The 16312-nt window shown below is 48.0% G+C and overlaps 1 protein-coding gene across 1 annotated transcript in view; it reads left to right on the top strand.

Annotated features, from left to right (window-relative positions):
- LOC104047038 (dynein axonemal heavy chain 9) overlaps positions 1–16312 on the top strand; it is a 143710-nt gene that overhangs the window by 102437 nt on the left and 24961 nt on the right. The gene's annotated exons all lie outside the window — the stretch shown is intronic.

Genomic DNA, 16312 nt, shown 5'->3' with positions numbered 1-16312 from the left:
GCAGGTGAGCACTGTAGGCCTGAAGTATTTTTATTTCATCCATTCACATCTTCTCTGGTAGTCAGAGCAATCAGTAAGAAGTCTTAGCAGGCACTGAAGGTTAAATCAGAAGAGCTGCAGAAATCAGATTTATATGAAAGAACAATTTTGATGGTCAGGATAACAGATTTTCCAGCGACACCTGCCAAGTGTGACCGTCTCTGGTGGCACAAAGCAGACAGGTTCCCCTGTGAGCTTAGAGAGAGGCTTAAACCAGCTGGTCGCCAGCAGGTTTTGATGCAAACTGCATGGGCGAACTCAGCGGTCCCGGCGGTGGCCATTAGGACAGCCTGCCTGGTGCCAGTGTTGGGTCTCCTTAGGGTTTTTCTCCGGTGTGGTCACAAAACAGATAAAGCTTTGTACATGTAAATATTCTAGTTCCGTGTTTTGCTTGGTTTGGAAAAAAGCAACATAGGCAAGACTGATTCAACACAGAGATCAGAGCTTTTTCTTTCTTTGCTTTTATAGTCGTAGACCTTCTGAGCAATCCAGGCCCCCGCTGGAGGAGCGGGAGCCGTGCCTTGGTGGCACTTCACTCTCGGGACAGACCTGGAGCCGTCCAGCAGGAGTCTGAGGCAGGCTGTACCGCTTCTCTCCAGTTTCTGCATCTGGTTAGGCTCAGGGAGTGACAACAGAGCAATGGGACTTAATTGTCACCCAGATTGGCCAAGCTGCTCAGCTCCAGAAGCTGTTTCTGTAACCCACTACGTGCTCCCGTCTCCTTCCAAGGGCTGGAGCTTCATGTAAAATGAGAAAGAGGGTGAGCAGCCTGAGGGGTCAGACACGTGTCCCCTACGTTGACAGGCAAGACTCCCTTAGTCAAACAATACTCTTTTATGGTCAGCAGACACCCAGCTGAAATGAAATCACCCTCTGGGCAACCTATTTTTTGCAAGGTTGGACAAACCCTTTCCACAAGGCTGAAACTCTGACCACTCCAGATACTGGTAGAATCAGGATCCAAACTCCTCACAGCAGGAGTCAGTGGGTAAGAGTCCCATGGAGGGTCCTCCTGCCATTTCAGTCATGGGGGGATCATAGCAAATATTTGCCATATGGTAGTTCATCTGGCAGGATCTTTCCTGCAAGCCTTCTGATGACAAATACCTTGCAAACTTTTTCAGGAGGTTTCGTAGATCAGTTGCACAGGGTTTGGAATGGCACGGACAACTCAATTTACAGAAGCGTCCTGGGATTTGTGGATCGTTGCATTAGTAATAAGAGAGGACAGAGCAGATCTCAAAAGGCAGTCAGGGTAATTTTACCCGGGTTAATCAAACTCATTAGGTGGAGGCTGTATCCCACCCACAGGACAGTTATACTCAGGGTTCCCATTTGCTTTTGAGCAGACAAAAAGTAACTGTTAGGCTGACTTCAGTGTTTTGCTATCCATCGAACGGCTCCTCAGCTCATGTGGAGTAGAGCTCCCCTTCCAGCCGCTGGATTTGCTGTCTGATTTCAACCTATACACACGTTCTCCAAGACAAACGCTTGATATGATCACCTAGGTGGCTTTTACGCATGTAGTTCATTACTGGTCCTTGATTGGAACCAGAAGTAATGATTGAGCAATTGAGCTCAAATATTGAGCAATAACGAGTCGGGGAATTAGGTTTGTGGGAATTGGTTGTTAAGGGATATTGAAACAGCTGGGAAGTCCTTATTGGATTAGAGGAGCAGGATCACTGTTGTGTTGGGAAGGGCTGCTGTCCCAGGACCAACCCTTTCTTGGTTGGTTTGACCAGCAGGTGTTGCCTTCTGACATCGTAGGAGGCAAAACAAAAAAAACTGCCTCCCCTGGAAACCTGAAAGTTTTTCAACTCACTCTAACAGCGGAGGTTTTCTTGAATGACTATTTTTGTAGGGGAGAACAGCAGAAAGCCCCCCAGTCCTTCATTCCCATGGAAAGAGCGGAGCCTGAGCAGTGCCGCTGCCTGCTGCTCTAGCATCAGCAGTGTACCTGTCTTGCAGCTTCAGCTTTGCTGAGCTCCTACCCCTTGCCATCACAGTGCCCACACTGGTCCTATGGGATGACACAGATGATGAGAGAATGAAGCCCATGGATAAAATTATCCTCTACAAATACAAATGGTCTGACTGCAAAGTAGGAGCCCCCTATGGCAAAAGTGTGGTTGTCTGAAGGAGAACTTGTTACTTGAGGGCTGCAGAGACAGACCCCGGCACAAGCGCAGCAGCTGCTCTTCTCTAAATTGTGGGCATTGAAGAACTGAGGCTGATCTCTGAGCTCCACAAAAATGTGTTTGATATCGGGTTCAGCCTCTGGGCCTCCTTAGAAACAGTTCATAGGTTTGGAGGGTTTTAAAACAGATTTTTTTTTTTTCTGGCCATAATAAGGGCACAGAGTTTGGGTCTGATGCTTTTACTTTAGGTGGGTTCACCATCTAACCACTTGGCATCAAGCTTCCAAAGTCATCTGTCAAATGTTAGTAACAACTGGTGGAAAAGGGCCTGCTGTGGAGGTAGGACAACAATGAAACAATGTCTCGGAAGACTGAAGGAAGTTTTACATAGATTTAGATTTTTATACTGTCACAAGATCACATTTTTCTCAAGACCCTTTTCGTTGCCAGGTGTGTTTGGAGCTGCCTTTGAGGTAAGCCCGCTTTGTAGCGATGTTGGCCACAGCCTGTAGGAGATGTAATGAGAAGGCTGCACAAACACGTGGCGGTAGCTGTAGCGTGGATTACAGAGCCAGCCAAATCAAAGGCTCATTCCTCCGGTGACCCTCAGCAGCACGTTTCCCTGTAGGACTGATCGGAGGGGCTGTGAAGCTGCTACACCAAACCTGGTTAACCGGTTGGTTGCTCATTACAAGAGCAAAGCAGCAGAAAAAGAGGATGCTGAAGCTGCGAGAGCGGTTTTTACTTCTGCATTCAGACTGGGTGACAGCAGTCATGGCTGTACGAGCGTCTGGGAGGGCTGAGACGCGAGGGAGTCTGAGGAAGGTGCATGGCTGATGACAGACCCCAGCCCTGAAAGTGTTTAAGTCCCATGCCTGGGGGTCTGGTGCACGAAACATCTCCAGAAATCACAGCTCCTACATGAACAGTTGCCCTCTTCTGCACCCGTTGGTGTTTCTTGTCTTTTGCTGCTTTTTCGTATTTATTCTTTGAGCCTATATTTCTGCCCTCATTAGTTTCCACTTAGAAAAAAGGTTGTTTGAGGGGAAAACAGCAAATTTTTTTTTATGCTGCAAATATCATTGCAGGGTGTTTGACTGTTCCAGAATGCCTTAAAGAAAAGAAAATGGAAACTGGAAAAAAAAAAAAAAAGAAATTACAGAAGCCAGCCCTTGGCATGGAGGTTTCAGCTTTGACAAATTGATACCTTCTGTCTAAGAAAAGATGTGCTAGAAACCTCCTGGCCAGCTTTATTGTGCTCTACATGGGCCATAGCTCGGAGCTGGTCCCCAGCAGGCAGCAGCCTGCAAAGGTTTGGTCTCTGGCTGTTAACAACAGTTCAAATGGTTTTCATTTCCATGAGAAAGAAATTGAGACAAAGAGGAGAACCAGAAGTTTCTTTTATAGCAGATTTTGTCAAATATGCAATCCCACTGCTTTGGCACTCTGAGAAGCCACAAAAAAAATCAGAAAAAATGCAAATGGAACAAATACCAAATGCACATGTTAGTAGCCCCCCCTCCCCCCGTAATAGTTACCTCAGGTTAGAAGAAAAAATTTAACACATTCTTTATTCTCATGGACAATGTTGGCAGAAATGCAGGTTCTGTCTAGTCACAAGCTGTGGGATGCTCTTTGGGTCATTAAATCAGAAAACAGATATCCTTTTCAAGAGTTTTCAAATGCTATATATTCCTTTCCCACCGACCAAACAAACTTCCTTTTTTTTTCAAGACGTGAGATGGAGTTACATTTGAGTATTTGGTTGATTAGACAGAGGCTAAAGGCTTGTGGTATCTCATTTGGAAGGGAATAACCAGCTCTGGCAGGGAATGAAAGGCACTTCACGTTCTGTAGGTTCACACAGGCACTTTCCTGAGAGGTGGGTGGGCCGAGCACAGCACTGGCCTTCTTACAAGGAGCACCTCTAGTAGCTTAAGTGCAGAAACCTGGAGATCCTGGCCATTAAACAAAAGGGATATTCAAGCGGGAGGAGATTTGGCCGTTGGGCTGAACATGTCTTTAAAGCCTGTTCTATCTCTTGGGTTTCTCAGATATACGTGAGGGGTGCCCAGCAGCTGCAGCAGCGTGACCCCACAATAGAAGCATGATCTGTGCAGATCCCAACTAAATCACTCTGTTGTGTGATGCCAGCATCACAGCACTGCAGCAGCACCTCCTGGGGCTCTCCAGGGTGGACAGCCATCACCTCTTGGGCCTTCTGCTGGTTCCGCTGTGTTGCCCACATCCCCAGCTGTCTCTTTGGGGCTGGACTCATGGAGAAGTTGTACAAACCAGGAGAGCAGCTCAGTGGGAAGGGACCTGGGGGTCCTGGTGGACAGAAAGCTCAACATGAGCAAACAGTGGCTGCTGCGGCCAAGAAGGCCAACAGGATGCTGGGATGCATCCAAAAGGGCATCGCCAGCAGAGAGAAAGAAGTCATCATCCCGCTCTACTCAGCGCTGGTCAGGACTGGGAAGCTGCTGTACGAGGATGGGCTGGGAGAACTGGGTTTGTTCAGCCTTGAGAAAAGGAGGCTCAGAGGGGATCTCATCCCCACGTACCAACACTTAAGGGGCAGCTACACAGAAGATGGAGACTCCCTTTTTACACGGAGTCCCATGGAGAGGACACGGGGGATGGGCACAAGTTGTTCTTGGGGAGATTCCGAGTGGACACGAGAGGGAAATTTTTCACAGTGAGGCCAGTCACCACTGGAATAATCTCCCCACGGAAGGGGTTGCCTCGGCCACGTTGGGCACCTTCAAGAGTCAGCTGGACAGGGCGCTGGGCGATGTTGTTTAGACTGTGCTCTTCCTAGAAAGGTTGGACTAGATGATCCCTGAGGCCCCTTCCAACCTGGGATTCCAGGATTATCCCAGGGCAGGATGGTGGGGCAAGACAGGGCTGTAGGATCTTGGTATTGCACTCACACAAAGCTTCATGCAGGCACCGGGCACCACCTTCCTCTCCATAGCCTTCCATTCCCTTGGAGGGGTGGCATTCAATTTTGAAGTGGAGATAGATCTAATTGCCAGTTTGTTACCTGTGGGAAGTTCTGTAGCCTCGGAGGTAGGAAGCAGCTAGGTACCAGAGCTAGGAGATGGTCTGAGGGTGCAGCAGGGCTCTGCCCTCTGCAGCTGACATTGGATAGAAGCTTCCTAGGATGATCTTTCCACCTTGTGTAAAAACCTCCACACAGAGTTGAATCATCTCTCACCTCCTGTTGTGCAGCTGTGCTGGAAGATGAATCCTGCTGCCAGCAGGCCCAGCACACAGAGCTGTGCCATTCCAGCAACAGCGGCTCCCCAGGCTGCTCATTGTGAGTCCCTGGTCCCTTCCTGGAATGTTTTGGCTGTGAGAGTCTCGGTGCTGGCTCTCTTCCAAGGCTGAAAGATGTGCTGTCCTTGAGGGCTGGCTGTTTGAAACACCCACACAAACGAACTTTTCTTGAAACCAAGATTTATTAAAAAACAGGAGGAAAATCAGATCAAAGAGCATGATGTTCTTAACTCAGAGGGCCAGATAACCTGTATCCCAGAATATTAAAACAACTCTGGTGCAAGAAACTGCAAGTGCATTGCGAGTCTTTGTAATGAATCTGTCAAATCAGAGGGTGCCATCTGACTAGCAATTAACAGATCCTTTAGCATCTGTATTTAAAGCAGTGGGAAAATATTGGAACAAATGAATTAGTCCTAGCTCAACAGTATCCAGTGTTTCAGAACAAACTTTGAAGGACAAAATAAGTGAAGAATTGCAGGTAAACATATCAAATGTAATAAGAATTTGCTAAAGATGGATCAGATCTATTTGATACTTTGCACTGTGAAGGGAACTGAAGTTTCAGAGGAAATACAGCAGCTCTAATTGATGTGGACAGTGGTAGAGCTGCAGAGATGGTGCCACGCAGGAACGTATAAGGGAAGCTGCAGAAGCTGACTGTTGCTAGCAGACCTGAGGAACAGTCATGGGGCCAGTCTTACTTTAGACATGACCTTGGCTTAAAAAAATGAGTATGTGTTAATGGCTTTGCACTGACACATTATTAAGAGGGGTGTCGTCGTTAGAGAGCTAAATGTGATACTGGAAGACTGGAGCAGCCTGTAGGTCTGGAGTTGTTGAAAGGGGATGAAATTTAATAGAACAGTGCAAGGACATGTGCTCGGGACTAATAGCAAAGAGAAAAAGCTGCTTCAGGTGGGAGACATTCCTCCAATGAAAGCAGCAAGTATGAAGTCAAGTGGAAAGTTCTTTGGCTGGCTGAGCAATGAAGGTCCAGCACAGCCTCCCCAGAGGTGTGGTGGCAAAGCCACCATGTTCTTAAGAGGTTGTTTAATAGATTTATGGGTGAAGTCTTGGCATGGATGTTATGTCTTATTTCCTGTCTTTCCTGCTGACCTGATTTTGTAGGCACTTTGTATCATAGTGTCTGCTGCTTTAACCGAATGAAAATAGGCAATACCAGTGTGGGAATTCATGGGAGATAATGCAAACTTTAGGCAAGGTGAGAACAGAATAAACCTGATTTATTTGCTGTGCCTGTTATAAATTAGGTTCCTGTGAATGGTGGTGGGTACAGAAAGAATGATTAATCTCAACTCTAGTCCTAGGTAGGAAGTGTCTCTGCTGAAGGATCTTCTGTTCTTCTCTCCAGGTACGCGATAGGAAGCAGAGGTAACCGAGTCAATAAATGTTTTGACAGATGGACCTGGTGGGGGGAAAATCTCCTGTCTACAGTATCTGTGTGGAGAACCTGTCTTCTCTCACATTCCTGTGCCCTTGCAGCAAAGGAGGTCACCAGAGTCCTGGGTTGCATTAGGAGGAGCATTGCTGGCAGGACAGGGAGGTGGTCCTTTGCCCTGCTCAGCTCTGGTGAGACAGATCTGGCATGCTGGGCCCAGTGCTGGGGACAGTTCAGCCTCAAGAAGAGCCAGCTTGGGGATTTTATCAATCATCAGCACTTGACAGTAGGGACTAAAGACTAGACTCTTCTCAGTGCTGTCTAGTGACACATAGGACAAGGGGTGATGGGGACAACTTGAAATACAGGAAATTCCATTTAAGTACAATCTTTTTTACTGTGCAGGTGGTCAAATGCTGGAAGAAGTTGCTCAGAGAGTCTGTGGAGTCTCCATCCTTGCTCAGCTGAGCCCGGTCCTGGGCAGCCTGCTCTACCTGACCGTGCTTTGAGCAGAGGGTTAGGACTAGATGATCCCCAAAGGGGATCTCAGTGATCCTGTGACCTCTGCTTTCCCACTGCCAAGTTAACCATGAATATGGTTTCTCTGATGCGTGTGGTCTCCCTTGTGAAGGGAGGAAAGAGCTTTGCACATCAGGAAGCCTCAAGTTGTGAGCTAGCATAAACTCTCTCTGCTTGGTTTCCCTCTCTGGGCCTAATTGAAAGCTTTTTGCTAAGGCAGTGACCATTACAATCACCAAATGATGTTTATCAGCCTAATAGCAAAGAGTGAAATTTGTTTACGTGTTTACAGAGGCACGTCTGAATGAATTGATGCAGGGAAAAGTTCAGACATTAGATATTGCCAATTTAATTGTAGTCTTCATCCATTAGCCAAAATGTCACTTCCCTCTCTTTGCGATCAGGTTAATTTAATTCTTGAGCATCTTTCCATTTTCATAGGTTGTTGCTTCACTGATTCAGGTTCATGTACTAAATTGAATAACAGTGAGCTCCTAAAGCAAAACTCTATGAGATTCAGACATTGGCAGAGCCCTTCTTACTGCATTGTAAGTACAATGGAGCCTTTTTCTGTGCACTTCACAACTAGTCCTAGCTACATGCAAGAGATATATTGTCCTGTATGAGATATATTGTCCATTCAAGGCACACATAAGCATTTGGCACTAAACCTGTGCTTCAGTAAAGAAGAAACTAGGTTTCCTTGCAGCCACAGTATCTTTTCATTCCTAGATATATATGTAAAAGGAGAAATACTCACTCTACCTCTAGTTCTCCTTCATGGTTTTTGGACAAATACTCTGATGGAGAAAGGTATAGGATTTCAGACAGCTGTTTTCCTTCCTGACTCATGTCACAACAGCCATTCCCAGGTTTTTCCAATTGCAAATCCACCTACAGACCAGCAATTAATTCAAATATTGATCTGGGATGGAATTAAGTGTTTTGGGGGTTTCCAATGCTTTTGTAACTACGCAGTCCCAATTTTGTTATAAAACTGCTCTGGAAACCTCTGTCTCAGGATGTATTTTGGGTTAAAACACAAATGTAATGGACTCCTCCTGAAAATAACGTTTACTTTCCCCCATTTCTTGAGATTACTCTAGCAGTTCCCTTTTGCTGTGCATTTCACCTGCTCATCTCTACCTACCTCTACATCTTTATATCTTATGAAGTGAAATTTGATAAGATAAGCTTCAGCATTGTCTTTAAAACTCCGAGGAGTTCAGGTCAGTCCAGATTTCCTGTAGTTCACGTTCATTTGCTCTCCAGCCTGGCAAATCCCAGCAGTTTCCCATACCACTAATGGCTGCCTTTGGGCCGAGGCCCAGATCTCAACTGGATAAGTTGGAGAAGGAATGAGGACAAACTCAAATGCCTTCCTAAGCCTTAAACTGTGTCAGATTTTGTATAAATACAAGTGGATCCATGTGATGCCTGTTTTCCTGTTGTCGTATTTGATCAAAAGAAAGAAGAGGCCAGAGAGAGACCCAGGCTCGCAGTTGCCGTTGCAGAAATGGTTTCAACTCACCTCTTCAGAAGAGGCAACCTCCTGCCATCATCTCTCCCCTGAGTGCCCTCTCCTGTCTGACCATGGGCTGCTGAGTCCAGCGGACCTATTTCTCCCACGTCCTACCAGCCTCTCATTAGACCCTCACCGTGCTCTATTCGCTCATCCCATCCCCACTTACTCTCTTCTTGTGTTTGTCTTTGTACCTGACTTGTTCCTTCCTCTCTGCCATCATCCTGAGGCGATGTCCGTTCTTGTCAGTTAAACAGTGCCAAGACACATTTCTGGGGCTGCTCCTCAGCTGTCTGTCCTTTCTCATTGTCAGCACAGGTTCTGCTCCTGCTGTTGGATGAAGAGGTCTGGCTCTCTCCTTGACAGTTCAGGAGTGAGGACAGGCCAAGGACCATTTCCAACAGGCATCTCGTATATCACCTGTCACATTTTGGAGTGTAAAACAGGTCAAGAGTGTAGAAAGGGGCAATAGTCCCAGGCACATTTCATTTACTGTCATCAACATTAAGGCACGTCTGTGCTAAAAGAACATGCAAAATATATTGTACTTCATTCCAAAAACTGTCTTTAAAAAAAGGTCAGATGCTTGCTGATACCCTGGAAGTGCTGTGAAGATTTCAGACTGGCCCTCTTTGGGGTTTGTCTTCTGTTCGCTTTCCCCACTTGCATCTGCCTTCTGTGCACCTTGACCAGTGAAAGGGTTGTAGAACCTTCTAGCAGAAGAGGGCCAGGTTCTCCTTTGGAGGAGGGATGGCAGCAGCCGTGGGTATATACAAATCCTGAGATAAGCAAGGTTGCTACAGCACAACTTTAGTATGGGGCCAGTGGTGACCCAGCCAAGAACCTGAGTGCTAACAGGTGTAAATCCCCCTCTGATGCTTGTGCTGACTTGACTCAGCGTTGCCTGTACCTATAAAGCTGGACCCGTGCTGCTTCTGTGTCTGCATTGGTGAAATCGCATTGCCAGTTGTAGAGGAGACACAGCCACCAACAGAGAGTAGGAACAGATGTGTAGTTCTTAGTGCAGCAAAAGGCAGAGTCGTGCCATCATGTTCTTAATTGCTTCGTGGCCAAGGCGGTGAGCAGAGGAGTGACTCTGTAGGTGACAGAGCTACTTAGTTTGGCCCAGCCCAGGTAAGATGATAGGGAAGTTCGTATGTCCCAGCAACACAAGAACAGGCAGTATGTTCAGAGGTGACACTGAAGGACAGCAAATTAACTGCACTCGCTGTTATGGGCTGTAATCCTCTCCTCGGACCCTGTGTGGCTAAGGGCTTCACAGAGGGACCAGATAGTGCTGACTCTGCAAAGAGCAGATATGTTCTTCCTTGTCATGTGTGACCATGGAGTGAGGTCTGAGAAAGCCTCAGGGTTCTGCTGCTGAAATCCAAGAACTTCACATAGGTGAGAATGCGACGCAGCCCTCACTGCCTGCCGAGGGGGGCACCTTTGGTAAGCTGGCCGCCGTAATTTCTCAGCTAGGGAAAAACACATGCCAGAGACAGGGTGAAACTCCTCCGGTGCTTCCAGAGCTCTGCGACTGCCTCCACTTCCAGCAGCAGCAAGGTTGTTGCTCAGAAATAGCTTGGCCTGTTAGACGTCGGAGTGGGTGTTGGTGGTAGGGTCTGGGCTTATCCGTTTTGGTCTCTGAGTCCTGCAGAAGTTTTCACATGATGATAGGGCTGGCTGCGGGAGGGTGGAGCCGTTCCTGAGCATGTGTGGCATCTTCTCATGTGGTGAAACCTCACACTGCTATTGACAGTAAGCATCCCAAGGGGAGAGACTCTCTGCAGTGCCCCCTCCCTGTCCTTTTTATACCCCACCACGATGCAGCGAGTGTGAAAGTGTTGGGCTGCCTCCGGACTGTAAAGCCTAGCTTTCAGAGTTACTGTAAAAGCAATGATTATTTTTGAGAGTGTCTCGCAAGAAAATGAGACTTTGTAAAAACGACTAATTCTGATTGCTCCAGGAGGTGATTTGCGATAAGGCGTGAAGGAGAGAGCTACTTTCAGAAACATGAAGGGTCTCCAGTCACTCTCAGCAAAGGGAGGGCATTGTGGAGTGTGTGCTGGTTTATATATATGTGGTGCTATTTCTGATGGTTACCATAGCAACACTTGCATCCTGTGATATATGTTCTGCTTTGTGAAGTACAAGCACACAGAGGTGCTTGAATTTCCAAAGAAAAGCCCCCGGTGCTCCCACATTCCTGCACGTGCACTAGCCCAGCTCTTGCCACCCACCCTCATCCTCCGGTACCTGCTCTCAGTCACTCGTACTCCATAACGTAAATTGGGGAAATAACACAGGGCAGGTTACTGTGGTAGTGGTCAGTGTGCATGGAAGATGTTTCAGGTTTCTGGGGTTTTTTGCCTTCTTTTCAGCAGCTTGCTTTTTAGCGGGATTTGGTCCCAGCCTCTATTCATAAAGCAAAGTAATGAATTTGAGACCATTGCCTATTTCTGCTTGCAGCACAGACCTAGACATGAGCTGTGAAAAGCAGAGATGCTAGGGAGTTGTCTTTCACCCTTGCACAGCAGCTCTTTCACAGACTTCAAAATCTGTCTAAGAAAAAATGTAATAAAGCAAGGAATTACCTTGCTGTGTCCTGGGTAAATGTGTCTTCAGGGGGTCTTATGGAAAGAGGAGGAGATAAAACTGGTGCAGCATAGACCGCACAGTGTGGTTTAGGGAGATAGTATTGGGAGTGCATGAAGCCCTGAGCCAGAGGAAGGCGGACAGGCTGGATTATCCCCTCTTTCTACTGAATCAGATCTAAGGGTGGCAGGTGAAGTTGGTGGGAGGCAGGCTTCAAAACAAGCAATGGAAGGTGGGTCTTTGATGGACACGTAGCTCAGCTGCGCCTGGCATTAATGCAGCGCTGTCGGTGTTATGTTGTTGTTGATAATTGACATAACATTCAATTATTGTGACCACATATGTTGTCGTCATGTTCTGTCAAGTTGTGTTATCTGACTGCTGAGAATTAATTTGCAGTTTCCTTCAAACCTGTGAATCCCCTCTACAGCATCTCCATCCATTTTTTGCAGACATATTCATTTGATCAAGTCATAAATTCTTAGTACCAACCCACGTTTTGCTGCATATGTTCCTCTTTTCCGTCCCTTCTCTCTCAAAAGGATAGTATATAAATGCACTCCATCATCATTTCATTAGAAATATTCCCTAAGTTGGCTGTTAGAAGGCAGTGATTCTGTCAAATAATGATCACTGGTGTCGTGTCAACACGAGTGAAAGCAATTATTTTTCAGCCGTCTAACACCACAAAAGCAGATGTAGGAAGAAACTACCAATTAAAGATGAAAATACTTAAGGTCAGGTACTTAGTCAGTGATTAACTGATACTTAATGCACAATATTTCTTTTGCTATTCCGCTGAGCTGTTTCCCTGTATTACTAAATCTCTGGCTGCTTCAAACACTTTAGTTACAGGTTTCAGTCCACTCCTACTTTATTATCGGACTTGTGTTTTTAGAGTGAGTTGGTTGCCTGCACCCGGGGGATTACCTCATCTCTTGAAATCCTGAATACATCAGGCAAGCACTGGTGCATTAGCAGTCAGATATAATTGCATTTTGTTAGCAGTCAGATATAATTGCCTTTTGTCTGCTGCTCTTCACACAGTCATTGTTTACAAGAGAGCAACTCTTCCCCGGAACATCATTCCTCTGCTCAGGCGTCTCCTCCTTGTCTCTCCCCCCACCCCAAACTTCCTTTCATCCATGTAATGTGAGCACAACCCTAAAGCCTTTCAGGAAACGAGACTGCAGTTATGTAGTTCTGGATAAAAAATGTTGTTCCCAGTCACGTGGATGAGATTTGGGGCAACAGGACTGAGGGTGCAAGGCACCCCTGGCTTCCCCTAACAATAATTCTCTTGATTTATGTTTCTGAAGCAGCTGCTGCCTCAGAGACAGAGGTTGACCCCTGGCAAGAGTCGTCTAGCAATTTATTTGACTTAGGGCATCAAGACAGCCCCATAAAATCTTGTGCAGAAGGGGGCAATATTGAAGGTATCAGGGAGCAGAGAAGGTGGTATTTACATCTAAAACACAGAGGTCTTGACCAAGGAGGCAGAAGCACAGGAGCCTTTCCTGAATTCTTGATACACTCTGTCCCCAGCCCCATAGAGGGTAAGAAAATGGAAATAGTTAAGTGTGCCTTTTTAGGAAACATTGCATCCTTGAAAACACAGTTGCACACTTGCTGTGTTATTTTCTGATACTCCTGAGGCCAGTGAGAATAAGGTATCTCTCGTATTACTAGGAGGCTTCTGAAAGCACCACTCATCCCCTTTACCTTCAGGTGCCTGCAATAGAAACAACTCCATCTGGCTCAGTCACCACAGCCCCTTTTCCAGGTCAGAGCTGAGCGCCTTCGCCAGAGTGATCCATTGGATGTACTGCACACATCTGCTCTACGATAACATGCCCTACCTTCTCCATGACTCTCCGGTGGGATGACTAGTTCAGCTGCAGACATCTGAGTTCAGACATACCCGTATCACAGAATCCCAGACTGGTGGGGGCTGGAAGGCACCTCTGGAGCTCACCCCGTCCCACCCCCTGCGTGAGCAGGCACCCCCAGAGCAGGGGCACAGGGCCACGTCCAGGCGGGGGGTGAATGTCTCCAGGGAAGGGACCCCACAGCCTCTCTGGGCAGCCTGTGCCCCTGCTCTGGCACCCGCACAGGGAAGGGGTTTGTCCTCATGTTCAGGGGGAACTTCCCGTGTCCCAGCTTGTGCCCGTGGCCCCTTGGCCTGGCGTTGGGCACCGCTGAAAAGAGCCCGGCCCCATCCCCCTGACACCCGCCCTTCAGATATTTATAGGCATTGATGAGATCCCCCCTCAGCCTTCTCTTCTCCAGGCTGAACAAGCCCAGGTCTCTCAGCCTTTCCTCACCAGGGAGATGCTCCAGCCCCTGATCCCCTTGGCAGCTCTGCGCTGGCCTTGCTCCAGCAGCTCCCTGCCCTTCTTGACCTGGGGGGCCCAGACCTGGCCGCAGCCCCCCAGATGTGGCCTCACTGGGGCAGAGCAGAGGGGGAGGAGAACCTCCCTCGCCCTGCTGGCCACACTCCCTTCCATGCCCCCCAGGGCACCGCTGGCCCCCTTGGCCCCACGGGCCCGGTGCTGGCTCAGGGTCACCTCGCTGCCCCCCAGCACCCCCAGGGCCTCTCAGCAGAGCCGCTCTCCAGCAGGTGCCCCCCAGCCTGTGCTGGGGCGGGGGGTTGCTCCTCCCCAGCTCTAGCAGACTAGTGCTCTGGCTTTGTGACACCTGGGAGGGGGGTTACTCTCTGAAGGAAGTAAGCATCCTTGCTAGTCCAGCTGCTTGTAGAGGATAGGTGGCATTGCCTGCAGAGCCAAGACTCAGATCTTCATATATTCTCTCACTATTAGGATCTAGAAGTCAGCCTTTGCTGTGATAGCTACAGATACATAAGTATGGTTGAGACACCGAATGTAAGCGTAGCGATCCTTAGCAGGATCACTCTACAAAAGCAAGAGATGACACTGACATTTGCACCCAGGACTTGGCGAGGAGATGGCAGCCTGCAAGGCCAGTCATAGGGGGGTGTCTCTGGATGTGACTGAGTTTTCCATCTCTTCTCTCCAGAGGCACCCCAGCTCCTCTGGAGAGACGTGTCACCATCTGGTCCTTCCCGCTTCTTGGTCCAGCTCTGAGTGCTGACCCATCCCTCCCGCATTTGCACGTACAGCTAATAGTCTGTGACAGCAGCCACTGCTTTGTCCCAGCCCATGCCTAAAGGGCCTCAGCTTTTCCTTTTGTACAACAGTTCATCCTCTCCCCCAGTCCTGGCTGGGATCTCTCCATAAGTAGCTCGCGAGAGGCACTTGAAACCTCCAACAGAAAAGCCAGAAGAGTTTCTGTGTTCTCGCGAGGGAGCTCCCTCGATGTTCCTGTATGGCATCAGTCTATAAAAGCACCTCAGAGGGGCAGACCAAAGCGCTGCCAGCCCAGTTCCCTGCCTGTGACAAGGCGCATCCAGAATCCGAGGGAAAGGGTGTATAAACAGTGCAGGGATGTTTCTCTCTGTGGATCTAAGCTCAGTTTCTTTCTGTGATTCTCTCAACTTTCACAAAACCCTGAGACAATGAATTCACAGGTTAGTTATGTGTCATATGAAAATGTTCTTCCACTTATTCTTTTTAACCTCGCAGCCTGCTCTATTCATCCCTCCATTCTTGTTCTTCATTCACCCACTCCACCCCGATCTCCTTCTCTCCAAACTGCGGAGTCCATGTTGATTTAGTGTCACCTTGTGTGGAAGCTTTATCTTTTGGGGGATAGAGAAGTGAGAACTGGGTATAGATTTCAAGATGAAGGCTTACCATGGATTTTTGGAGTGGCATAATTTTAGGACCCGAGGGAACGGCAGGGAGATGTGCCAGGGGAGGGTTAGGCTGGGCATTAGGGAAAGGTCCTTCCCCCAGAGGGTGGTGGGGCCCTGGCACAGGCTCCCCAGGGAGGCATCACGGCACCAGCCTGGCGATGTTCCAGAAGCACTTGGACATGGCCCTCAGAGACCTGGTGTGAATTTGGGGTGTCCTGTGCAGGGACGGGAGCTGGGCTCGATGGTCCTTGTGGGTCCCTCCCAGCTCAGGGCATTCTGTGATTCTATGGTAATAATGTTTGCAGTTTTATTCTCTGATCCTTTGCTGATATTTGATTGTTTTCATGTTGTTAAGCATGGAACTGTTATTTGCAGGAAATAACCGTAAGGACTCTTAGGTCTCTTCCCTGAATGGAAATAGCTAGTTCTGAGCCCACCATTGTTTATATCTGTAGCTAGGGTTGTTTCCTGTGCGCATTACTTTGCATCTATCAACACCAAATTTCTCCTGCCATATCGTTGCCCGTCACTTAGAACGATGGCGTACTTCTGCAGTTCTTTACCAGCAGGTTTTATTTTCAGTACTTGAAATTTCTTTCTATTATGGCTAATTTTCCATCAGTGTCTTCCCACCCCGTTTCCTGTGTCTTAACTGGTTGGTAGCCTATGTGACCTTCTGTCTTACCTGCACTAATACTGGTAACTGAAAGATAAACAGCTGATACTGATGAAAATCCAAGCAGGGAGGTACACCGGCCCCGTGGGGGCAGCTCCTCCATCATGCAGGGCGATGCCTGGAGCTGGCGTGGTGAGCTGCCCGCCGGAGCTCACCTTTCTAGCAACTGTAAAAGGAGTTTATGGTGACAAGCTCGGCTTTGGGTATCCCCCTACGAGCTATCTAAAATGGGTTGGAAATTTTAGATTCCTGCTTTTCTCATACTCATACTGCTTGTGCGTTAATTGGTGGGTTATTAGAGCCCCCGCCGGTTTGCCCAGGGCGTGCCGAGGAGTAACGCCGCGCTTCGTAGCTGAGC

The sequence above is a fragment of the Phalacrocorax carbo genome, chromosome 16, assembly GCF_963921805.1.
Source record: "Phalacrocorax carbo chromosome 16, bPhaCar2.1, whole genome shotgun sequence".
In the NCBI taxonomy this organism is placed as follows: Eukaryota; Metazoa; Chordata; class Aves; order Suliformes; family Phalacrocoracidae; genus Phalacrocorax; species Phalacrocorax carbo.
The sequence above is the reverse complement of the archived record's forward strand: the minus strand, read 5'-3'. Positions and strand labels throughout refer to the sequence as shown.